The sequence below is a fragment of the Tympanuchus pallidicinctus genome, unplaced genomic scaffold, assembly GCF_026119805.1.
Source record: "Tympanuchus pallidicinctus isolate F22 unplaced genomic scaffold, pur_lepc_1.0 scaffold8, whole genome shotgun sequence".
Lineage (NCBI taxonomy): Eukaryota > Metazoa > Chordata > Aves > Galliformes > Phasianidae > Tympanuchus > Tympanuchus pallidicinctus.
Genome location: NW_026294802.1, coordinates 41,549,122 through 41,572,465, shown reverse-complemented (window position 1 = coordinate 41,572,465; position 23,344 = coordinate 41,549,122). Strand labels below are relative to the sequence as shown.

At 39.2% G+C, this 23,344-nt stretch overlaps 2 long non-coding RNA genes across 4 annotated transcripts; both read left to right on the top strand.

Annotated features, from left to right (window-relative positions):
• Positions 1-770: 770 nt before the first annotated feature.
• LOC128073218 (uncharacterized) lies at positions 771-16,273 on the top strand. Of its 3 annotated transcripts, XR_008202647.1 has the most exons (5): positions 771-3,112; positions 3,802-3,905; positions 9,169-9,232; positions 14,928-15,056; positions 16,222-16,273. It is a non-coding gene; the product is annotated as an uncharacterized LOC128073218 (long non-coding RNA). The 3 variants fall into 3 exon arrangements; XR_008202646.1 differs by lacking the exon at positions 14,928-15,056; XR_008202645.1 differs by lacking the exons at positions 9,169-9,232; positions 14,928-15,056; positions 16,222-16,273 and adding an exon at positions 5,961-9,162.
• Positions 16,274-16,281: 8 nt separating this feature from the next.
• LOC128073222 (uncharacterized) lies at positions 16,282-21,486 on the top strand. The gene is made up of 2 exons (XR_008202651.1): positions 16,282-17,778; positions 20,350-21,486. It is a non-coding gene; the product is annotated as an uncharacterized LOC128073222 (long non-coding RNA).
• Positions 21,487-23,344: the final 1,858 nt, after the last annotated feature.

Here is a 23,344-nt window from a genome sequence, read left to right as displayed (position 1 = left end):
ATGCATATAAGTGCATTTTTATATGTTCTGCCAAGTCAAGAGGCTAGGTTACTTGATCACTGCCTCTGTCACTGAAAATATGAATTGCTGAGTAAAGTTCACCAAGCTTAGCAGAGTTACTGATATACATAAACTAGAGATAGAAGTGTTGCAAAATATCATCAGAATAATTATTTTACTAATGAAAGATCCTACTCTGTAAGTATTCTGATGCTCCAGCACATATTTTCAGAAACAATAATGCTAGGAAAATAGAAAACTGTTTACTTTGGTGAAACTGAAACATAAAGTGATGCAGACACAGATTACAGGAAAGTCATTAGTGGTAATATTTAAGGATTTGGCTCATTTTTTTAGATGAAAAGGAAATTTTAAAGTGCTAAATTACATTATGCTTCTGGTTATTCTTTGTTTATTTGTTTACAAATAGCATGAACAGAAAACCTGCCTGTAAACTGTAAATTAGAAACATTAAATGCAATAATATAGTTGAAAGCTTGCTCTGTAAGTCTTCATATAATTTTGTATTCAGCTGCAGGTCAGAGTCACAGAGTCATCAGGGTACAGCTCTTACAGAGCCCAGCTCAGACTTAGGTTAACTAATGAGGTAACCAATGGATTCAGGAGTCTAACTGCAGCCTCCTTTAGAGAGCTCCATTGCCCTCCTGTTTCTCTTGGTGAGACTCGTAGGCTACCAACTTCTGATTTAAGTCTCCAAACTGAGTTGTTATGAACCCTGAAACATATTCTCTGAAATAGGCTTGGAAAGGAAGGGAGGGAGAGGAAGACTGAAGAAGTATCAAAGGTAAAGAGGGAAAGAGTTTTTCCACGTTGCTCCAGAGAAGCTGGATTTAATTTTGCTCTTAACATTTGGGAGGAAAAACAATCAAATTTTGAAGAACCAAAAAGTGTGCATGGAAAGAGCTATAGAACTTTTTTGATGTAAAAATCTTTTTGGTCGGTATACACACGCAATTTAACAGTCTAACAAAATCATAGGACTGAATGTAAAATGCTGACGGTCTCTCTACATGTCATTTTCTGTGTGCCTGTAATATTGAGTGTAGCATTCAAAGTGTTTTCTCTCTGTTTCTATCAAAAGAGAAAATACTTTGCAGTTTCAATATCGTATCTCAGATTACATAAATTTTGAAAATTTTGGGAACTAAATTATGGTGATATCCTTCTGATTGTTTGGGGCTTCCTTTTTTTTTTTTTTTTTTTAACTTTTTTGAACGTTGTTTACTTATTTTCTGAAAATGGTAATAGGAAATAGCACCATGGCGAGAAATTCGTTTCAATCGTTTAATTAAATGAGTGCAATTCATCATGAACTCTACACCTTTCTGAAGTTATATGACAAATATATTCTGGGAAGTGATTATTCAGAAACTGGGGGGCCATGAGATCAAATCTGAAAGCTAGTTATTACTCTTAAAATAGCTCAAAGTCATAGCCATCTCGTGACTGTAATGGACATTAACAGATGGTCTCAGCAGAGCCATGAACCAGCCTCCCAATCACACCTAGCACTGGTTTATCTCCTATGGTTGCTCTTAAAAAAAAAGGCCAAAACAGGTACATCTGCTTATGTGCTCCTTTTCAACCCAGCATGGGCACCGTCTCCTCAGCAACAAGGGGTAGTTCAGATACTGGTCAAGATACAAAAGCTGCAAGGCACAGCACATCTATCTTATCCCTCTATTCTCCAAAAGTGTTTGTTTCCACTCCTGAAACCTCCTTTCTGGTTATCTTCAGAGTTCATTACTCTCTGAAGTCCCTCAAGATGTTCCTGCTGCTGAGAAGCAGACAAGCTAAAACATCCTTGTATCTCTTTCATCTGATGGAAGAAAGAGGGAGAAGATCCCATTTCCAGCAGTGCCTTTTTACTAGTCCTTACTGACCCACTTTGTGTCTGAGTGTCCAGGTTTTTTCATGACGCTATCCCCTCCTCTTCCTTCATCAGCCTAATGAAGGCTTCCAAAGACTCTGAGGAGGGAACGCTCTCCTCTCCCTGCCTTGGAGGTGAAGAACAAAAATTGCTTCTGCCTCAGCCTCCACCCTCTCTGCTCATCCCATAAGCAAGAAGCAGACCGTGAGGCAGACCATGCTTAGGATACAGCAACTGCAGGGTCCAAACAGATCCCAACATTTATAGACTAAGACTATAATGCTTCCTTGAGATTTGACTGATACATTCCACAGAGCAGTCAAGGTATTAGAGCAGGCATAAGTCATGGTTATGGCTGTAGAAAGTCAACTATTGTGCTAATAAATGAAATATGGAGGTAGAATCTAGTAGTGCTGTTGAAATGCTTTTTGTGCTCCATCCATGGATGTCAGATTAAATTAAATGCCTTTCACACTAACTCCATCCCTTTCTCTTCATTTTCATGTTTTATTCTTTAGTCATGCATATCAGATCCATGTCAAGTGGATATTTACAGTCAATAAATTACAATTTAATTTTTTTTTCTTCCCAAAATGATGACATACTAGTTGGTCTATCTTAAGTATACAGCTGCACAACACAGCTTCACAATTTTATGCATAGCTGAACTTTGCTGCTCAGCACTGGCTATCAAACTCTTTGTGTTATTCTGTTACCTCCAACACAAATATAAATTACATATCTAATAAAATAGAAGCTGTTTATTTACACCTGAACTATAATGAAAACACATAGATGTTAGTTTGAAAAATGGACGAATATGACATGTACTTACATTTTTCTACATATGAATATGGTCTTTCTTAGTAAACGTTATGAAAATCTGATTATAAAAATACAACTACATTAATAATAGATTCATATAACCTTTATGTAGAAGATTTTAATGCTTATGGGAATATTTATACATGTATCAAAGATCATTGGGTTTAAGTGACTTCACTCTAATTATACATTCACCTTCAATACAACGTTGTTTCTCTAGTTTTGTACTGCTGCGTATTTATGCAATATATATTTTCATATCATTTAGGACAGGTTTTTCTCTTCCACTTTTCAACTACTTCTCTTATTGCTGGACCACTCAGGTTTTTCATATTTTCTCTACACCAGGCACCAACTGACCCCACGGAGGCCAGCCATATGCCATCCACATGAAAGGTAGCTCCTTCTGGCTCCTGTTGGACTTTGTTATTTCTGAAAACCAGTTTGCAAAGGGAAGACACAGAATGTAGCAATGGAGACAGCGGAGAGTTTAGCAGGAGCCTAAGGCAATGGACAACCAGCTGGCAGCCAAGTGGGTGCAGCTCCTGGAGGAAAGATGCTATCATACTTGGCAAGGCTGGTGTCACCTGCTGCTGCTGAAGGGCATTCATTCAGTCAGCATTCCCACAAGCCATACTCACTTAAGCTGTCATCAATGCTCCTAGAGGAACGAGACTTAGTTCAGCCTCTTTTCTCATCCACAGTGAATTCAATCGAAAATGCTGCTTTTCTTCAGGCTTTCTCTCTGATATGCAGCAGTAAGGATTGCTGTTTGGCTTTCAACTCCATGGAATCATAGAGACAGAGAATTGTTTGAGTTGGAAGGGACCTCAAAGCCCACCCAATTCCAACCCACTGACTGTGAGCAGGTTGCCACCCCCCAGCTCAGGCTGCCCAGGGCCCCATCCAGCCTGGCCTCAAATACCTGCAGGGATGGGGCATCCACAGCTTCTCTGCGCAGCTGTGCCAATGCCTCCCTGCCTCCTGAGAAATGAATTTCTTCCCAGTTTTTGTTACACCTTTTCAGCAAAACTGTTTTGTTCTTTCTCTTCTACATTATTATTTTTCAATTTGAATTTTATTAGGAAAACGGAAATCACACTTAGTGACTCCTCCACGGGTTCTTCTTTCAAGCAGGATTTGAAAAGCTCTGCTTTTGGCAGCAAGAGCACCAACAGAACCTGAACAGGTAAGCCCCTTTACTCTGTGTTAAAGCAAAGTCCTTACAGGAAACAGTGGCAGATGAAAAGATGCAAAGCTGAATGTTAAGAATTGTATGAATGTTTAACTTAACCATCTCTCCCAGGCTCTCACTGCCATAATTTGAAAAGGCTTCCAAATCACAGAATAACAGAACTGCAGGGGTTGGAAGGGACATCTGGAGATCATAGAATCATAGAATCACTCAGGTTGGAAAAGACCTAAAAGATCATCAAGTCCAACCACAACGTAACCATACTACCCTAACTCTAACAACCCTCAGCTAAATCATGTCCCTGAGCATCACATCCAAATGGCTTTTAAACACATCCAGGGATGGTGACTCAACCATCTCCCTAGTGAGCCTATTCCACTGCTTAACAACGCTTTCTGTAAAGAAGTGTTTCCTGATATCCAACCTAAACTTACCCTGGCGCAACTTGAGGCCATGTCCCCTCGTCCTGTCGCCTGTCTTCTCCAGTGAGAAGAAACCAAACCTACTCTTGCTGTAAGCACCTTTCAGATATTTGAAGAGAGCAATAAGGTCTCCCCTCAGCCTCCTTCTCCTAACTAAACAGCCCCAGTTCCTTCTAGTTCAACCTCCTGCTAAAGCAGGTTCCCTACAGCAGGTCACACAGGAAAGTGTCCAGGCAGATCTTTAATATCTCCAGAAAGGGAGACCCCACAACCTCTGTGGGCAACCTGTGCCAGTGCTCCATCACTCTGAAAGTAAAGAAGTTCCTGAGTAAATATCGTAATGAAAAAGAAACTAATACAGCTTTGTGGGACACATCTAGCAATCTCACTTCAAATGTTATCATTTCTTCCTTACGCTTTTGAATGTTGCTACTGCATATAGCAGATGGTTAGTTTATATCTTTTGCCCTTTTTGCAGGAATTTTTATTGTTATTGTTGTTTGATGAAATAACTGGCTCTTAACTGTGCTTTTAATTTAACAGACATACTTTGATGAGTGAAAGAAAGATGAGTGAAACTTCAAAATGTTTGTTGAAGCACAGTGTCTGATCACAGACACATTTAAAATGAGGAACATGCACAAGGCAATTTGGGTAGGATGTTCAGAACAATGGATTGAAAAAAAGCTGCTGTGTTTATAAATGGCTATTTACATAATCTGCTGTTTCTCTGTTATCTGCAACATTCTGCACAACAAAATTACTGTGAGCAAATGAAATTTAAATGTCACTATGTGAGCTAATCTTAGCCAAGCCATAAGAAATTTAAATTAGCTCATAGTGAAAGCAGCTTGCATGACACACTTAGAAGATGAAGTAATCTTTTCGGCAGGACAGAGACGGTGGCTCAGCCCTGAGCTTTGCTCAGCTGGTAATTTGCCCAGTTTTCTGAGGATGAGAGGTGTGGTTCTTAGAAGGTGGCACACAGGCCTGCCAAAAGGACATGCTTTTCACACCAGACCTGAAGTCACCAGTTTAGTTTGAATTATCAAACAAAGAAGATGTTCTCTTCAAGTGCATAATAATTGACATCACCACATCTAGGGCAGCTAACTAGGAAGGAAAGAACGTGAGCATTAGGTGTTCCTTTCCTGCAAGTGCCTTAACCTTCTGGCCCTGATTCGGTAAAGCAATTCAAGCTGTGCTAAATTGGAAGCATTTGAATTGTCTTACTGAAATTCCATTGTGCTCTTTAAATTAAACAAGTATGTTCTTTGATGGATTAAAGCAAGAGTGAGCACAAGTTTGTGGGGCTGAACCTGCTGTGTTTTGCCCTGTTGATAACAAGGTATTTGTTCAGCACATGCTTTTTGAATTAATACACACAATAGCTGTATCACTGACAGCACCTGGGGAGTTAGCATAGACAAAATAACACTATGTAGGTACATGTTCAGATCAAGCAGAAACTGTCTATGTAGCAGAATTGATTTTTAATGAAACATGGTAAGGAGTCCTCTCATGGATAAACCATAATGCCCCTTCCGTGGAGTTTGTGTGGACAGAGAAAAATGGTGAGAGATGGTGCTGGATGGTTCTCCTCATCTTCTCAATGTGTGTCTTCCAGTTGCCAAGGACAGTCTGCAGCAGCTGATGTCCCTAGTATGGCCTGTGCACATCCCTCTTCTCTTCCTGTCTTCATCTCCAATATCAAAACCCGTATGAAGCCGCTCTGTGAATCATTACTCTTGCATCACACTAGGGATGCACATGTGCTCACCAGTCCTTGAGGCTGCTGGAGATAATAAATTCCTTTCCTTACATGCTTTGTGACTTTACTGGCTGAGAAACTCAAGAGGAGGAGCTGGCTCTTAGGCTACAGCATCTGCCTGTGGAAATTCAGCATACACTGCAGAACTGCATAGACCATAGGATGTTCAAGTAATTATCTTCTCAAGGATCTCATGTAGATTAGCATAGCATAAGCAGTTATGTCTAGTTACAGCTACCTTATGGTTCCAGGATGATGAAATGACAGAGGAAATTCAGTGTAGACAACATAAGAGACGTGAATGAGAATAAATATTCACAACTTCACATACTAAAAGGATGAACTTTGAAACAACTACTTCCAAGTCACAACATTTGGTTATTGCTATCATACAAGACAGCTTTATGAAAAGTAAGATTTCCTCACCTTTAGAGGATCACTTCCACAGGGAGGAAGATTTAATTGTCACTACATGTAGTCCTAAGTACCATCTCATAGAAGTTATTATTATAATAGGTTCAGGCATTTACAGTATGACAATCATATTTTGGTAGTTTTGTATTTATTTAAATTGATACCGTGATATAAAATTAATACAAAGTGTTGGACTATTTCCTGCACTTCACCAATCCCTCGTCAAGTTGGTTGTAAAAACTACACAAAAGCCCTGAGGGTACCATAATGATGTTTCATAATAAGGTAATTATATGTGCATAACCTTAAACAGGAGAAATCTTTGGGGATATCTTCTTTTTATGGATGATTGTATTATCACAATTTAAATAATTAAATGTCTGCAATTGCTCCTATTTTTAACTGCTAACTGGTTGCCATGATTTGTTAGTACATATTTTTGCATGTTTATACATATGCGTTATACATACTTTGGATAAATCCTATTAGATCAATACAATCCAAATAAACTTTCAGTTCCTGCAGCCATATAACGGGTCAGGATGTCCTCATGCGTTCCTGCTGACCTGAGTTACCCAAGTGTGACCACTGCCTGAGGGTGATCTGTGGCCAGCTGCAACTGCCAGAGCCTTTTCTGCTGTACCGGTATTCCGGTAGTATTTCAAATATGTTCTTTGCAGAAGGAAAAAGACCTAGCTAACATGTTTAATTTCCACTCTTCCCTGTGAGGAAGTGAAGAACCACGGACCTATCCCACTGCTGTAATTGGAGTCTGAAACTCATCTGAGTCTTATTTCAGTCTAATTCCATTTACTTTGGCGGTCTTTTATACCAGAATGAGTGTGAAGTGAACCATGCCCTCTGTTTTTTATCTCCATGCCTATATCCAAAGTGCTACGGATCAGCCATCAGAAAGAGAGCCAGCATCTTAAAACTACTCCTAAGCTGGAAACGAAACATCTCAAGGCTGACATGAATGAAAACAGGAATGATAAGAATCACAAGAGCTCTGGCAAAGATGAAGAGGATCCCTGAACAGTTCCTGTTGTCTGGCCTCTGTGCCTTTCAAGGCCTGTAATGCAGAATTGTGATACTACTAATTGTTAAAGAAATGAGAGGTAAACATTGGCAGAAGAGGAATTGTAATGTTCCTTCAACTGCAGTTTTATTCAATGTAATTGAATTACTGTACAAAACCAAAATGATAGTGTTATTAGCCAGGTAAATGATTAAAGGCTGTATTTATGTAATAATGTTTATAAGGCTTTATCATGACATAATTCATTCAGCACAGCTAACCATAAACACTATTAGGAAACACTTTACTTTCTGATTCACATGCCCTGCATCACCATGATAAATGGAGACTCTGCCCATCCATATATAATGAGTCCCTGCAGCAAAGGCCTTCAAGCAATGAAAATTTGAAACATGGGGTGCCACTGTATTAAAAAATATGAAAAACAAAAGGAGAAAAAGTAACCTAACCAGCTCTAGAAGAATATGTGGTTGTACTTTATGGATTTATACTGGAGTATTGCTTGGTTCATGACCACACATGGATATACTTCTTAAAGTGTACAAAGATTTGTCCTGCATTACCAGATTAATGGGCAAATAAAGGCTGAACATTTATTTCCAGAAAAGTCAATCAAAGGAGAGAAGATGACAAACCTCGGTCTCTCCTGGAAGATCCTGATGCATTAAGAAATGAGATGTGAGTTACGTGGAAAGCCCTCTGGCAAGGGAGAAGAGTAGAGACATCCATTCACTGGATTGCTTAACCACTTTAGAAACTGAAAACTAATTTCTAAGCTCGCTTCTATCATTGTAAACTCAAAGAAACTCCCCTGATTTCAGTGGAGTTGTTACACACTTTTTATCACTTTTACTGATGTATAACTTTGTCCTTGAACTCTCCATTTGTCTAAAAGATCAATCTTTTCACTGAACTCTGAATACTACTGTCCAATTTTCAGTGCTGTCAGAGTTTTGAACAAGATCAGTATTTTATCTCTTGATGTTCCTTTTCATATTCCAGGCTATCAGTTTCAGTAATGTTCTTTGTGGAGGCCTTCATAAACTGTCCTTACTCTAAATACACTGAGCAGGTGTTACTTTTATATACTTGCAGATGGTGATGCAGCCAGAAAGGACATTAAAGCAAAGCTGAATAGTACTTCTGATAACATAATGCTGATTCCCCAGTCAGTGTACAGCTATCATCAGGAACTACAAAATGGACAGAATCCAAATGGTGAACTGGACATAGATGGAGCAGTAGAGGTGAATAGTAGAGGAAGCCTCACATTTTACACACAAATGTAAGACTTACCTTAAACATGGGAAGGAATACTTATCAGATACTTACACTTTCAAGAAAAAAGATAGTCACATACAAATGGGTTTTTAATTTTTGCTGAATAGAACATTGGGCTTCTTCTGTGTTATTTCACTTTTATGTTTTGCATACATTGTGTTCTAATTGTTGTATAATCTTTGACATGTTTTGAGAGAGACAGGATAAGGTTTGACTTAAGAGGAAAATGACTTCTTTGCTGCTTCAATTCATTGGCTGTCTGGCCAGCTCTGTTGGGCTTTGTTGACATATGGGGTGTGGGTGAAGCTTTGGCTTCCTGTTTGCTTTCAGATTAGTTCTTCTTGCACCTGGCAGACAACACTGAGGACTGCATCTTCTGAACACTTTTGCAAAGGTGAGTGACAGTCATGTCGAGTGATTTGAGGTCTTACCAACTTTTCAGACTGTAACAACCCTTTTAGGTGCATTTGTTGTCGTTCCTGAAACCTTGCTGAGTAATGACAGGTACCAATATGATTTTCCTGCTTCAGTATCAATGACACACCCAAATGAAAGTCCCGCCATTCTGCTGTCAGATACGGAGTTTTGAAAAACCAGCAGGGTGTACTACACACTAGACTTACATATATTGGAGACACCTGTGGTTCAAGGAAGCTACTTGCACTAAGTCAAACAGAAAACAACAGTTTTTAAACTGATACTGACAGCTTTTATGTGCTGGCCAAGTTCTAAATGTAATGAAATGCACTGCAGTCAGAGTTTTGGGTTTCGGGAATACTTACACTACAAAGTAAGCATTTTGAAATAAGCTGTGCTAGTAACCTCCATTACACTAAGTGTTTATTCTTATTTACCAAACAAAGAAGGCAGGTATTAACAAAGCCTTAAAACATGAAAGCAAACCAAATTATTAAAATAATAATAAAAAAAGCATAAATCATAAGCACAAAAGATGCAGATTGATTTAATTTATTAGGCCGAACTACTGAGAAATTCAGACATTTTTTATTTTTAGAATATGCATCAATAGATCACGTCCATGCATAAAAAGTAATAACACACTAATTTTTAAGGAGTAATATTTCTCCAGTCCTAATTGTAGGAGAATTTTTCATTGCCCTAATTATCACAGCCAATTAGCCATGTTCATCCCCAAATTAAACAGTGGTATTAGCATGGCAGTGGGATTACATAGCCTCGCTTCTCCCTATTAGTAGTCATCACAAGGCAGAGACACTGCTAATAGGTAGATGCCATTTATGCTACTGGCAAAACTGCATTAAATCAATTCTTCTATCTGCAGCCAAGTCTAAACCAGAATACAGCACTGGTTTCTGTACAAATGAACATCTACATGGCTGCTGATATTAAAGTATACAAAGGGTGAAGTCACAGCTACTGAGACTACAGAGAGACTTCTAGGGAAAGAATATAGATGTTTATTTAAATTCTATTTAGTCAGAATACATGATAAAAATTATTCTTTCTGATGCTTATTCACAAAGAAGTATAAATACCCTCAACTCAATCACGTTATCAGGCCTGGATTCAAATGTATTTCTACTCATTAATTCACATTTATGATTTTTATGAGGTGTGCTTTAGAACTGGCCATAAATGTTTTACTCTGCCTGAATGACTCGTAGCATTCTAGAGCTATAAGGAAATTGCCTGAGCAGAATCATAAGGTGCAGTGTGGCCATTCACAGCATTTACAATTTGTCATGAAAATAGCAGTTAAGAATTCCCAGTTGATTGTTAGTTACATTAAAATGTTATTAATTACTCTAGAGTTTCCACTGAAGCAGAGAGAGAAATAACTCTTGATTTCTGATGTGACTGCTTTCCCACCTGTAATGTGCTAGAAAACAGGAAGAACTAGATTAGGGATTCTAATCAAATCTCATATTTCAGGCAAACAACCTAAGTCACAGAGGCATATGATGAGACAAACCCTCCTCATTTGTTGATAATGAACATGAAAAATGTTCCTTAGATCTAATTGAACTATTAGGTGCTGAAAATCACTTTATTATTCATGAATTCCAGTTAAAAGCAACTCCAGGACACTGACTGACCTGAACATACCTGCAACCAGATGAACAGGCAGACTTGTGCAAGCACTCACATTCATGGCCAATATACATTTTTGAGTGAGTCCTGGATAAGCACAGATAGGAAGGCTTGGAAAGAGAGTATCATGTTCACATGCTTGTTTATTTACCATATAAACACATCCCCAAATATATTAAGCCAGAAAGCATACTATTTTATTAGGCTAGAATAAGGACATATAAAGCAAAAAGAAATATTCTTATCCCAATGTTATGGAGCGTGTAATTGTGAACAAAGAGTTCAGTAGCTTATCTCAGATTACATGGTAAGCCTGTGATACAGACAGTAAATGAAACCAGGTCTACTTCATCTCCATTTCCTAGTGCAAGATCATCTTCTTCCTTTAGATCTGCATATCTGAAATCAAAGGCACAGACATATACACATTCTTTTGGATTAAATCCTGGAACGCTTACACAGTTCTGTTCTTACAAGTAGTAAACCTTAATCTGTAATTGAGAGGCAGCATTTCCACGAGGCAAACCCATGCCAGGCCACTAAATCAGTACAGACTATGGGAGAGAACACAGCTCATGTTGTCAGCGCCTCCTCCAATATCACTTTTGCAGTCCCTCAAGTTTTCTCTTTGAACTCAGTAAATCTTATGAGGTCACGACTACGAATAGTAGGGAAGTGAGAAAAATAAGCAATAAAAAATGTAACAGAAAGACCAGCATTTTACAGAACAAAAGGCCACAGGTTTGTAAGATGAAGTTATGTTGACAGATTACTGGTCAGTACAAACTCTTTCTGGATGTGTGTCTGCTGTGGACTGGACACCCAAATGAACCTCTGTCATTCAGGTATCTAAATGCCTGGCATTGGAGGAGAGGGAGACATTGGAGGACACTACATGCCCACTCTCTTTCATTTCAGAGAAAACCAGGGTGCACAGAACAGTGATGCTGATCAGATTTGCCCTGATGTAGAGTCTGCAGGTGGCAGCAATAGCTATAAGCACCAGGACAGTGTGCATCTGCCTTACAGTTCACATTTCCTCAGATCTCCCATACCTCTTGGATTCTGAAGCTTGTTTCTCCTCGGCACCAAGATATTTTCTTAAACTTTAGCTCTTTTATACTCTAAATCTTTGTGAGAAATCTTTTCAACATCAACAAAGAAAACATACCAGAAAAAAATGGTTTCTTCCCTCAGTGTAAGACATCCCACAGTAAAATAAATGAACATCTGTCTAAATGCAAAACTAATTATGAATGAACATATTTTCTGAGATTAATTGTGTGAAATACAGTTAACAAAAAATATACTTTGAGATTGCACAGCATAAGAGATTACAGAGCACATGCCACAGAGTTAAAGAATTGCTGCTGCAGAGGTATTTTATGAATGCGGAATACACACAGGCAGTTTCCATTAAGATCAGTGACTTACCTCCAATCTTTACATGCTTTGATGACATTTGAGCCTTTGCTAAGAACAGATTCTTCATCTCAAAATGGACAACAAAATACTAAGCTTATGCACTCTTTATATACTTACACGTTGCTGGATGGAATTTATTTTACATGTACTGACTGATGAGCTTTGAACATAGGACTGCATAATCTCAAGATTCATATATAATATAGAGCTGAAGAAATGTAGTACATATTGATCTACCTATACTTTTTATTGCTCTTGTCTGTTTCCCTGTCATGCACAGGAGAGATGTAGCACTGTAGTTATCATCTGATCTTTACAGAGACTAAAGCAGATTTTATGTCTTTTCACCCTTTCAATTTAATTTCAGAGAAACCCTCTCCTTCTGGAGACATACAGAAATAGAGTTTCTCAGAAATTTGCCTTTTCATAGCCCACAAAGCTCTGGGGCCAAGAAAGTCCCCTTGAAGTCAGTGGCAGCCATCAGTCTCGTGCGGAGCACAGGACTGCAGTTTACTTGTTTCTGTATGTGAAGCCTTCAGAGAGAAGCTTCACATACATATGGAGAGTATTTCAGTCTCTGGAGTTTAAATAGAAGTTTCTTTTAAAATCCAAATTCTGATTCTTTCTGCTGTAGCTTCTTTACTTAAGCAAAAGTGTCAGAGAGGCCTCCAGGCCATGCCTCCACCTGTCTGCCAGCTATTAACGAGTACCCAGAGACCTTCCCCTCAGCCTTCCAGTCCATTAGAAAGAATACCATAGATTGTCAGCTGGTTTGTTAAAGTTCTCCTTACTCTAATTAAGAATCAGTCCATACTCCTTCCTGAACTTCAGGAGCTTAACTCATTCTCAGTATTGTATTGCACCAGCTTCGAAGATCTCACTAATTCGCTCTTAGTGATTAAAGGATTATTACTTTTTTTTTTTTTACCACTCTACTGCTCATTACTTTGCCCTTAGCTCCTTGTTCAGCCTACAGTTTTGATTACAATTTTCTCAGCTGCCATGAAGGCCACACAGGTGTCTTCATTTTCACAAAGCTCTGCTCTCTTTTGACCTCCTTGTTACTGTACTCTCCATCTTCCACATCTTCTCAGTGTTGCTGCCAGGCTTGGGCTCATCAAAATTTTCTGTTCAACTTCTCTATGACTTTAAACCCATGAGCCTTAATGACTTCTCATCAGCTCTCAATCCTTTCCCCCTCTTGGTCCATCCTTTCATTTCTTAATGTGGTACTTGGTCCTGTCTATGTTTATATCTGGTCCATCTTCGGTCATCACTGTGGCAACTGCCTCCATCTTGCCTGTCATTCAACCTATGGCACAGGCTGCACCTTTGGCTAGAGCTCTGTAATGTCAACTGTTTTCCTAAATAATGTTTCTAAATTATACAACTAAGCATTTGGCCACATTCTTATTATCTCAACATTTGATTGCTCTGACTCATTTTCCCTGAGTTTGATGTTCTGCTTTAGGAAGCACTTCCTGGCTTGTGACTGTGGCAGTGTCATTTTCTCTCTTTCTCCATGTGCTTTTCTCTTTTGCTGCTCTCCAGCTATGCACTTGATCTCTTAAAATCTTCTTCTCAGTTGAAGCTTAAGGAGGTTATGGATGCCCCATCCATGGAGGCATTCAAAGCCAAGCTAGATGTGGCTTGGGGCAGCCTGGTCTAGTGTTGGCGATCCTACACATAGCAGGAGAGTTGAAACAAGATGATCATTGTGGTCCTTTTCAATGCAGGCCATTCCATGATTCTATTCCACATCTCTCAGTGTCAGGAGTTAACTTAAGCTTCGATTTCCCTTCTACAGCTGCTTCCCCTGTGCACTTGATAACTTTCAATGAGGCACCTTTGGGTTGTTTCCTTTGGGTTGTTTTCTCAGAGACTTGCAAGGAGCTCCTGGTAGGCCAGCAGGCTATTGCCCATGCCCTGCCTTATATCATATCTGCTGGTTCTTATCTCACACTTGGAAGGCTGACTTTAACGTGCTCTGTTGGTTGGGATCATCTGGTCTCTGCACCAGGATCTAGCACTCCTGGGCACCATGATGATGCAAGTGATAATCTATGTTTCAAGATCTGACTCCTACTTCCTTTATTGCTGAACTTAATGGTCCCAGCAGACTCTTCCTGAACTTAAACCAGCTTTTGGACTCTTTCACAAATGTTTTTGCTTTGACCTTTAGAGTTACCGGTTTGGATTCACTTAGTACTCTATGAAACATGCCCAGGAATTGTTTATTATAACATTAATCAGATTTAACACTAGATGTCTTAAATAAATCTACAGGGTAAGGAAGCAAAGTAGAATTAGCAAATGAAACTGAAAAGCAGTTATGTGACACAGTAAGAGAAGTGCCATAGTCTTCAGCCTTTTCTAAGTAATACAGCCTTCATTTCTGCACTTTTTTGTGTGGAACTGTTCTCTGCTAACTAAAGAAATACAATTTATCCAGTAAATTGAGGAGGGGAAAAATGTAATGTTACCTGAGCTCATAGGATCGTATCTACTTTGTGCCACCAGGCTGACAGGTCCACGATAACACTGCATGATAACCACAATCACCTCTTAAAACTCCATGGATTATTTTTCAGCTCCATTTCCATTGTGGTTGGGGTATTCGACAAATTATGCAATGAAAAGTTCATCTGAAACAAACTCATTACTGGCGATAAAACAGCAGTTGAAGAGAAGTCATGCAAACAAGTCACAATGGCAGTAAGGTACTGATCCTGGGGGAAACCAGCCCACATTTAGGCAACTCACACAATGCACCAACGATCACTGCTTTGCAGGCTACTAGATGGCACTGTTTTGCTGAGCACAGCTGCAAACAGAAATGCTCTTGCTTATTTAGTAAAACACCCCGAGTCCTGGCTGAAGTTGCTTTCATCATTGCTATGAACGGGAGGAAAGAAAGGCTAAACTTACTGTCACTTTAAGTAAAAAAACAAGTTTTCTTCTTTTCCTTCAGAATTTTGAACGCTTTATTTTTTACAAGGGTACTTAAACATTTTTGTTATGTTCAGACTATGTGTTCAGGCAGGTAGGCTCTAGGTTTTTATACCTATATAGGCCTCAGCTCTCAGGTGCAGAGTAGTCCTTTGTAACAAAGGGTAGCTTGAAATGGTTTAAGTAATTCTATGTCGTATTTACTCTTCTAGTAGCTGTCTTGGATATGCTCTCATTAGCTAAATGCTTTAATTCATTATGGAGTCTAAGTTAAGACTAAGCTGCAGTGAGCAATGACAGTTTTATTAAAAACACATTTTTCATTTAAGTGTCAGTGTTTTCAGATGAATTAATTTTAATACGACTGATAGTTTAAATGGAAGGCAATATACTCTCATTCAGAGAGAGGTTCAAACCCAATTATATATATGAAAACTAATTGTATGCAAAGGATGGATCCAAAGGACAAAAATGTCATCAGTTAAACAATGACCTTTCTCAGAGTAGCATTTGATACAGAATAATCATCTCTGATTAACAAGATAAGGGTTTATCCCTGCTTTGCTACTGCCCTGGCATGAATGCGTGGACTGCACTCTGAGGCCAGGAGCTGCCCTGTCCTTCAGAGCTTGTTGGAACTGCAGCCCTGTATAAACACTCTAGCTGGACCTCTTGGGTTTTCCAGCTCTGGTGGAATGAGAGGCGAATTGTTTGTCATCCAATTCAGGCAGCGCCAGCCAAATTAACTCAGATCACCTCCTCAGTTGCTCCTAAGAAAATGCTTGTGTGATCCCATCTGTTCAGCAGAAGAGCTTGGGAAGCAAGTATCCCCTGAAGAGAGGCTGTAAGGAATGATTATGGGTTAATAACTTCTTAAATCACTGCAGCTGTTTGCAATGTTATTGACTGTGCTTGACATCTTTCTTTCCTTTATAGGGTTTGGCTGTCTAGGGCTTGAAGAATATCTAATGCAATTCAGATTGGATAAGAGGAGTCGGAGAAAATCTTTATAATTACTATAGCCTTTCCTGGAAAACTTGTCTCAGACTATGTAGTAATCCTTCACCCCCAATACAGATTGGGCTTTCATTTTTGCCAGAGCTGTAAGGGAGCGCTTACAGAGAGCTCAATGTGTTTACATTTGGTAAAGGGAGATTCTGCCACATGCCAAGCACAAAATTTATTCTAGCATCTCAGCCTTTTAATCTGGTATAAAAAACCAAAACAGTGGGTGAGGGCTTCTTATCTTACATGTTTTCAGACTTCCAAAGTATCTTCTTCTGCTACATGAAAGAATGCTGCAGACTGCTATGCGACAAAGGATTTGTCTGGTTCATCAAATCTTTTGCCTGAGGACTTTTACGCCTCCAGTATATACAATGAGGCACCTTCAATTTCTGCTAGCTACATTATTCTTTAACAAACCTCTGCCCTACTATTACTATAGCCCTAATGTAAACTATTCAGCAATGCCCACAATTAACCGCAGGATGAATTGCCTCGCAGCACAGAGAAAGAAATTATGACTTGGAGACCTTTAAAATCAATTCAATCAAACTGATAGAATGCTTCCAGCGCTTGGCCTGGGAGCAAAGCACTTCTCAGCAGGCCTATCAGGCCCAATGTGGGCAAAGCAAGCTCTCAATGCCTCCCAGCTGGGGCACACGCATTTGTGCAGAGCAGCCTCTTTTCTGGTCTATGATCCCATGTCAGACCCGGTTAGGTGATGGGTCATTCATGGTGTTTGGGAATAGTAAATTATTGCTGATTGTTGATGTGTTTTTTCACTGCAATTCTGTAATACATTGTTGTGGGGGCTTTTTTTCCGATAAGAGGTTAACATTATTATTTGTTGAAGAAGACTATGAGTGTGGTTTGTGAAGTCTGTAAGTTTTTTGAGGCCATTAATCTGGGTTTAAACCAGATTATCTAGCTAATATTTTTACTATGATTTTTCGTGTTTGTGTGGTTTGTTTTAATACACTTCACATCGTGAATCCTTTGCTGTACAAGCTGATAGGAAGTTGAATTAGCAAAGGGGGAGTAATGATGTGGGAATAAGAAGCAGCAAGCATAGGAAACAGGCACAGGGGAAGCTTCTCCTACAGCAGCACAGGCATACTCTCGCTTGATATAGAAGAATATAGCCAGTGTCTTCCTGATGGTCATGGAATATTTTTAAAAAAGTAATGTAGGAAGGATTGTTTACAATCTAACGCCTACAGCTGGGCTGTCTTTCAAATCTCCTTTTCATATGTAGAATCTCCTAAATCTTTTTTTCCTTATTAAACTTGAAAATCAGAAGTCACAAGCTCAAGATTCAGGATAAAATTCTGTGAGCTGGTAATGCTAAGTGCATAGGATGCTATCATCCAAATTACCGATTCATTTTTACTTTACATTTCTGCCTTATTTCCAGAGAAAAATCCATCACGCTTCCTCACCAGCCCAGCCCTGCTTTGCTTATGAGCCCTGACAAGATCACAGCTTGAGGTAGGTTGGTTGCATACAGTGGGCAGAACAGTGTTGTGATCATGATAATTGTCTGAGACATGTAGGCCTGTAATTGCTTAGTAATAACCAGACGTGGTATTTTTTCGCACAGCAGTCTTGACAAAAAGTTCTGACTGCTCAGCTATCTAAAAGCCATGGTGCTCAAAGTAAAGTGGAGCTGCTTGTGAATGGTGTGACAAACACAGAAGCCACCAGAGATGTGTATTACTTCATCTCAGGGATTAGAGATGACCAGTAGAGAGATTCCTGTGTGAATAAACCAGGGTCAAGAAGCCTTTGGTTTCCTAAATTAAAGTAGTACCTAATACTTTGTAGGAAATACAGTGGCAGGTTTTTTTCTATACAACATCCTGTCTGAGACATTTCAGAGAATGACATATTGCCACGGTTCGTTTGTGGCCACTTTTCTATTTTATTGTTTTTCTACAAACTGATCTGAGGGTGGATCCCTGCTCGTGAGTGTGGTTGATTCATTCTCTCAGTGCTGTTCATTGAAGGATGCTGTCTGGCTGAGGGTTAGAAAGAGACAGCCTTGGAGAGGAGAGCTTTGTGAAATGTTTTTATATTAACCTATTTTAAGAGTTGTGATTGATCAGTAGGAATTCCTACAGACCAACCAGTGTAAAATTTTAGCTAGAGAAAGTCCTGAGGGTATTCAGAAAGCATTTAGTTTAATTCAGGAAGAAAATAATGTTTGAAACCGGCTGTCAAGTAGCAGTTGTGTCTGTCACCATCACTTTTGTGTATGTTTAATACATTAGATGTACAACTGCACAGAAGAAAATAACAGCTCAGAAGTGAAAGATATACAGAACAACACACAGCCTTAGATATCTAAGTCATCTATCTCCCTTTTCTGATGAAATTTTACCATTTTGAATTTGTATCCCAAGACAGGGATACAAGGCAGTTATATGGATAAAAATGCACTCTAGCTATTTGATTTAATATTTCAATGTTGAATTTCTTCATATATGTGCATTTTTCAGCAACGAGGAGACACATTGCAATGTAGAGAATGCTACTGAGGAGAGACCAAGGGGAATAAAGAGGGGAGCAGCAGCAATCAACACAAAGCTAGGACATCTGGTGGAGGCAGAACAAATGTGTTAAAAGACACAGCATACGTTTATCAGCTACTTCAAACGTATGCAGGTGGCTGACATTCCATGAATGTCCTGGCAGACCATCAGTTGGCTAGTTGCTCAGAGAAACAGGAAAATTGCGTGAAATAAATTCCTCATGACAGAGATACGGGGTTCCACATATAAATTTAAATAGTTACGACCAGAGAGAGTGTGAATATCAGTGCAACAACTTCTAAGCTCTGGTGCTGGTAGGAATGGCAGTTGGAGGTATAGGACTTGGGATCAGATGGAGCAGATACATTAGCAAAGGGAGGGACTGTTCAGAAAGCAGGCTGTTCCTGGCATCTCGTTCTGCCTGTATTTTTCTCTTTTTATGATGATACAAGTTGTGCAAAATGGTACTGATGTAGTTAATCCAAGGTGATCAATTTATGCTTTTCCCCATGGTATGTTGCTATGGGCATAAATAACTGTGATTTTTAGGAATGTGGAGAATCACAGCTGCAGGTACAGGAAAATAAAAAAAGAATGTCAAACAAAACTAGCTGTCTTGACGATGCACATAGCTGTTAGGCTTTGCAGTGCTGTCAAGCAGATTTTCAAGCTGCATGTTTATCAGTCTGTTTAACAGCACTGTATTTTGAAAACTTGCTAATAGATTAGTCTAAGTCAAATGGCCCTGGATCTTTAGCAGGTGTTTCCATTCTCTAAGGAAACCTTCTAGTCCTCAAGTCCAATCTTAAAAGGCTTTTTGGCAATTGTAACATTAAAAAAAGAAAGTCTTGCCCCAAGTTTCAAGCAGGAACAGAAAGAGGAATTGCTGGTTTGATCAATCTTATGCCTTGTGAGCTTTCCATACTTAATTTTTACCCATCAGATCAAAGACTAAGTTCTTTCTGACTGCATTGAACTTCTTTAATTTCTTAAAAAAAAGGAAGCAGTAGTATCACAGAAGGACCGTGTTGTTAATATTTGAATAGATTTTGTGCCTCATGTAATTACATGGAAAAATAAAATAACGAAAATTCTGGCTTTTCATGTAGAGCAAATGGCATATCAACCTTTCAGAAGTTTTACCTAGCAAAAAGTGTCTTCTGCATTCCAATATGGAAAAACCCTTGTTTTTAATGGCATGTAAGAAAATACCTTCCTAATGTGTGGCTGAAAACGTGTTTGTACTGGAAACTGAGGATTCTACAGTTTTACAGAAATCTAAACCATCAAATGCTTCAAAGAGTTTGTAAAACTAATTAATTGACAGTCTCATGCTAATAAAAGATTACTAAGCCTTCCAAATCCAGGTGCCTGTCAGTGGTTCAATTGCTGGACTTCAGGGATATCTAAGGATATGCTTCAGGAAAAGTATACACAATTAAACACATTTTTATGTAAATGCTAAACGCTTCACACACCTCCTTAAAGCCTGTATGTTTAAAATATATATATGTATTCTCTGTCATAGGAATATTTTTCCAAATCAAGGCCTGACATGATATACAGATGTACAGTGTATAAATACACCTGCTCAGTAGAGAGGATGTTCTTACGCACTTCAACTCCTGGCATTCTGCTGCATGCTCAAACTGCCACAGATCGTGTTTCCAAGGACAGCTAATCACACTGCACTTAGCAAAAAAAAACAACCCAACACAATAATATTCAACTATGGAGTGCTGGAAAATCCAAGGTTATGAGAAGAACAACATAACATAACATTTTAAGGAAAGATAGTAATCACTTCATAAATACAGGTTCAATGCCAACTGTAGCAGTACCTGATGTTAGGGAGCTTAAGACACTGAGATATTGGTGTTGTTTGACCCAAAGACCATTCACACCTAAATGTATATTAAAAGAAAAAGACCGAAGACCCTGGCTGTGTGGAAGTCAACTATTATGTGCCAAAGCATGCTCTTTTCTTTGCAATATACATAATGAGATACAATCCCTCACCAGTTCATCACTCAAATAGCTAAATCTGATTTTGCAGTGAAAATGCAATTTAATCTCATCAGGTTCCATAGTGCTGAAATACTAAACTTAACAATAGAAACTGATGTGATATGTTTGAAATTAAATTGAACCACTACAAACAATGGGTTTCTTCAGAGACTGGCCTTGACTCAATCTGTTTTTCCACTTCATTTTGCAAAGAAATCATCAAGTCTAATGGCTTCAAGCAATCTAAGCGATGTGCAGGTTGAATAAAAAAACCACAAGCAATGTCACTGGAAAAACACGACACACAAACAAAGAGAAATTACCACATGCTGCACTGAAAGTGTTATCATTTCCCCAGTCCATCTGAGAAACTTCTATCTGAAGCAAGGGAGCCAACTGTCAACCAGGCAAGTCAGGAGAAAGATTTTGCCTTCCTTAATGTCTGGATAAGAGCTTATGTCTGAAGAATATCATATGAATGTTAGTGTCTGAGACTGACAAGAAATTTGTTGACTTGAACAACTAGAGAACAATACATTTGGAAGCTGTAAAGATTTATGGACTCCTACTCTGCAGAAGCAGTGATGAACTGTTTAACTTTACTTCCTCTTATGGACAGCATCTGTTTCCTCCGATGGCTGAAAAAACATCAGCTAAGTTTTATATTAACTGATGGCAGGATGCATAATCACCAGAGACCCTCATTGAAATTTTCTAGGCATAAATAAGTTGCTACCCCAAGGGCAGCCTCAGACTATCTAGGTTATATAACACTGAACAGACATTTACCTTTGACAAGCCACCACCCACATATTAAGACCCCAGACCTAAGACAGTGCCAGATCCAAGGAATCGTGAACTCTCTCTGTTTTTCTGTCTCTCTCTTCTCTTTTCTCTCAGTCTTTTACTTGTTTTTCTCTAGTAGCCATTGCCTAAATTTGCCTTAGAGTAGCTAACAAGGAGGTAACACCTAAGCTAAGTACCCTTATCCATAATGCTTAGTAATTGTTGTTAGAAAGTTGCCCAATTTTGCTTCAAAGCAGCTAATTAATTGTTGTTGTTAGAAAGCTCAATAACCTGTCTTGTACTGTTCCTCCAAGTCATGGTCTGATTCCATCTCAGGAGTGACCCTTGTAGAACAGGGAGTGCTATATTCAGGGGATTCCAAAGATTCATCTTCCTTGCAACTCATCTAGTGGAACAAGACAGTGTATGACCTGAAAATGTGCATACAAAGGTATAAGACTGAGGTCTTCATCAAACATAAGATGCCTTGCACCACAGAGGCAGCGAAAGGTAGGATGAGATGGAACAGGATGGGGATTTGGGATGGGATAGAATAGTTCAGCTGGAAGACACCTGCAAATGTCATGAAGTCCAACTGCCTGACCTCTTTAAGGCTAAGGGCATGAACACATGCCTCATGAACACAACAGGCATGGGGCATCCTTTCTCTAGGAAGTCTGTTCCAGCATTTGGCCACCCTCAAAGGCAAATAATTTTTTCCTGATGTACAGTCTGAACCTCCCCTGGTGGAGCTTTGTGACATTTTCCCCTGCATCTTATGGGTTACCAGGGAGAAGAAACCAGCACCTCCCTCTACATTTTCCTCAGAAAAATTCTCATCAGGAATTTCCCCTCTGCAGGAAAAGCAAATGAAGCAAACGGAAAAGCTCTCAATCAACAGTAGACAATGCCAGGAGACTACCTTCTCCTGGGAGCCAGTCTGATGGATACCTGCATTCCAGACTCACACCACAGTACCATATCCAAGGAAATAGCACAATGCTTCTTCTCTCAGGAGGCATAAGGAGAATGAAGACTACAAACGTGCAGTGTCTGGGTAATAAATAACACTGATCAAGAGACTCCAGTGACTTTGCGATGAGCATGATTAGAGCTGCATTGTCCAAGACTTTCTGCATGGCTACTCACCACGTGCAGAAGAACCAGGCATTCTCTTCTGAATAGTAGAGATTCACAGAGACTTTCATCCATTTCCCCTGGGTGAAGAGGGATGGTGTAACCTTAATGTATGTCACTGATATGTATTAGAAACAGGTTTGTTGAAGTTACAAATAACTATTACAAACATTTTAAAACAGGAGGCATCTTAGTCTGAATTTAATCTGTGTTTGTGTACTTTCTGGTAGATACTGTGTGAGACAGGTTTCATCAAAACGAACAGATCTATTTTTCTGTGCCTACAAATAAAAAATAAAAGGTGTGGGGGGAAAATACCCAGAATTGTTTGTTTCTGCTAGAGCTGATCTGCTAGCCAATTTGAAAGCCAGATGGCTGTAAGTTGATTCCAGTACCAGCTGTCCAATTCCTAGATGCCTGTTTGACAATATTGTCCTTCTTTATTTGTTTACTTTAGGAATAGCTCTGTAGGGAGGTTTACCATCTCTATCATCCTCACTTAGGGGAAAGCCTATGTGAGCAGAGAAAGGGTTAGGAAAACAGAATTTAGGAGGATTCCCAGCGAAGGTTTTCTCCTAATCCTTCCAGGATTA